This window comes from Mirounga leonina, unplaced genomic scaffold, assembly GCF_011800145.1.
Source record: "Mirounga leonina isolate KUSES-001 unplaced genomic scaffold, KU_Mleo_1.0 Mir_53, whole genome shotgun sequence".
NCBI classification, from domain to species: domain Eukaryota; kingdom Metazoa; phylum Chordata; class Mammalia; order Carnivora; family Phocidae; genus Mirounga; species Mirounga leonina.
This window is the reverse complement of record NW_023270807.1, coordinates 38,110,947-38,114,181: the sequence shown is the minus strand read 5'-3', so window position 1 is coordinate 38,114,181 and position 3,235 is coordinate 38,110,947.

The window sequence follows — 3,235 nt, the reverse complement described above, 5'->3', positions numbered from 1 at the left end:
ATTATTTACAATAGTCAAGTTATGGAATCAGGTCAGTGTCAATCAACTGAGGAATGAAAAGGAAGAAGTGGTATATATATATATATATATATATGTATATATATATATATATATATATATATAATGGAATATTATCCAGCCATAAAAAAGAATGAAATCTTGCCATTTGCAACAACATGGATGGACCTAGAAAGTACAATGCTATGAGAAATAAGTCAGTCAGAGAAAGACAAATACCATATAATTTCACTCATATGTAGAATTTAAGAAACAAAACAAATGAACAAAGCAAAGAGAAAGAGAGGAATCAAAAACAGACTCTTAACTATAGAGAACAAACAGATGGTTACCACAGGGGAGGTGGGGAGGATGGGTGAAATCAGTGAAGGGGATTAAGAGTACACTTATCTTGATGAGCACTAAGGAATATACAAAACTGTTGAATCACTATATTGTACACTGAAACTAGTATAACACTGTATGTTAACCATACTGGAATTAAAATGAAATAAAAAAAGAAAAAGTAATATAGTTCAGTTAGTAAAAAGAGAGCAAATAGTAAGATGTTTGATATTGATATATCAATGATTAAATTAAATGTGAATAGAATAAATACTTCCATGAAAAGCCAAAAAAGAAAAAAAAAAAAAAAGAGTTGAAGCCAGAAGTCCAGCATTGTGTCCACAGAACTCCCAAATAATGAGTGGGCTTTTGTCAGCTCTGTTTCTCTTCAGTTTTGCCAACACAGAAAGTTTGTTGCTATAAAATGTTTTGAAAAACTTACCAAATGAATAAATCTTGGAAAATAATGTCTTATTTATCCTACTAAGGAATTCCCCATATCAGTGAATAAATATTATATTAATGATGAAAACAGTACAACTAAATTTTCCTGGTGTTTACTGAGCAAGTATCCACTTTTAGTATTAGGTGGGCATTTTGATGTGCCAGGAAGGTAAATTTGTCAATAGTCAGCATGGGTGCTTACTTCTCTGACTGCATCTCCCTGCCCCCATCAGTCAAATAGTGTTTAAAAGGAAACATTTCTGTCAATAGACGAATGGATAAAGATGTGGTCCATATATACAATGGAATATTACTCAGCCATCAGAAAGGATGAATACCCAACTTCTACATCAACATGGATGGGACTGGAGGAGATTATACTAAGTGAAATAAGTCAAGCAGAGAAAGTCAATTATCATATGGTTTCACTTATTTGTGGAACATAAGGAATAGCATGGAGGACATTAGGAGAAGGAAGGGAAAAATGAAGGGGGGGAATTGGAGGGGGAGACGAACCATGAGAGACTATGGACTCTGAGAAACAAACTGAGGATTTTAGAGGGGAATGGGGTGGGGGGATGGGTTAGCCTAGTGATGGGTATTAGGGAGGGCATGTGCTGCATGGAGCAGCAGGTGTTATACGAAAACAATGAATCATGGAACACTGCATCAAAAACTAATGATGTGATGTATGGTGACTAACATAACATAATAAAAATAAAATTAAAAAAAAAAGGAAACATTTCTGAATTGTTTTCACTCATCATTAAATGACAGCATGGTCACATCCTCCTTCTGGCTCTAGGCTTCCTATCCCCAACAGTTTGAATAAAAACGCAATGACATGGAAACATTTCCCAGGAACTGCATTTCCAACTTCGTTATTAATCTCTCAAATCTAAGAAGTACTAAAGTGAAGACACAGAAAAATAAGGTAGGCACTTTGAGTGGAGTGAGATCAATTTGTTTAATGTAACTAGCATTTCTATGAGCTGGATTTCATGAGTTTGCATTTTTGCTGGCAATAATTCATAATAAAAAAATCCTAGAAGACTTATATAGAATATACGAAAATATGTATCCAGAGTAAGGTACATCTTAAAATGAGAGAAAATTGATTTGATTGAATCTGTGGGGTTTTCTGTACTAGGTTTTTGTTTATGCTGAGTCAGGACTTGATTTCTTTTTGGATCATACATAATTTGAATCATCATAGTAAAGGATATCATAGTTGTATATACAAATAGCAAGTTTAGCAATCAAAAACCAAGTTATAAGGAGCCCATAGGGATCAATTGGTATATATTTTCTATACTAGGTGACTGGAGCAGGGGGGAATTGAAATTTTGAAAGGATCTCAGTATTAATTCAGACTGATTCTTTTTTTTTTTTTTTTTGCTACTAGAGGACAAAGATGTCTTTGATGTCAATCTATGGTAATAAAGATCTGGTTTAATCACCTATACTTAAGATCATTTGCTCTGAAATGTATTAGATTTAGGAAAAATGTATCTGATTTTCTCTAGAGAAAAAGTGTGTGAAAGTAGAAGTATTCTTCAAACATATTAATTTGGTCATTGTTTACGTTTCTAAGATCAAGTTTTGGAACAGTTGTGATTTCAATTTTATTCTTAGCCTCAGAAATACAGTTAGAAATGCAAAGAAAAACCATGGGTATGACAGGTCCACTTAAATAAAGCAGGTCGAAGAGTACATTTATTGCTAAACTGAGAATAAGAGAAATTACAAGCCCCTCCCTGGGAACAGAAATACTTTTGCCTTTTAAAATCCTCAAAGCGAAATTACTAGAGACTCCATTTCTTATCTTCTGTCCATTTCTTGCTTTTGTTTAATTCTGTCTCCCCTCTTATCAGACAGAGTTGCAATAAAAATCAAATTTAAAAATCTGTATGTGGAAGTTCGTTGAAGGTTATAAAACACCATACAACTTCAGTTTATTACAGAAAAACTGAATTTAAAATAGAACTTCTCAAAAAAAAAAAATAGAACTTTTCACTCTGAGAAGTCTCATGGCAATTTTAAAGAGGGTTTTGTAGTTCTCTAAACTTTTCCAGTTTCACTTTTATTTTTCAGTGCTAAGTATTTGGACTGAGTGCAATTACTAATTACTAACTTTTTCTTTCTTTTCTTTTCTTTTTTTTTTTTTTACTAATTACTAACCTTTGAGTAAGGTATCTCAGAACATAACCAAATAGATCACAGGTGCGAAGCTGATTTCTTTGACTCTCAAGTCAGCTCTTATCAGTTGAATGCTAGGATGAAGCTGAGTCCTGCCTGAGGCTCTGTGACTAATTAGTAATGTCTGCAAATGGGTTGGAAGGGGGTATAGATTGTGGTATACAGATCTTGTGATTGTTCTCCCTAGATTAGTTAATGGAAAAGGAATCTCAGATTCAGGGGAAATATTGAAAATAAGAGTGCAACCTAT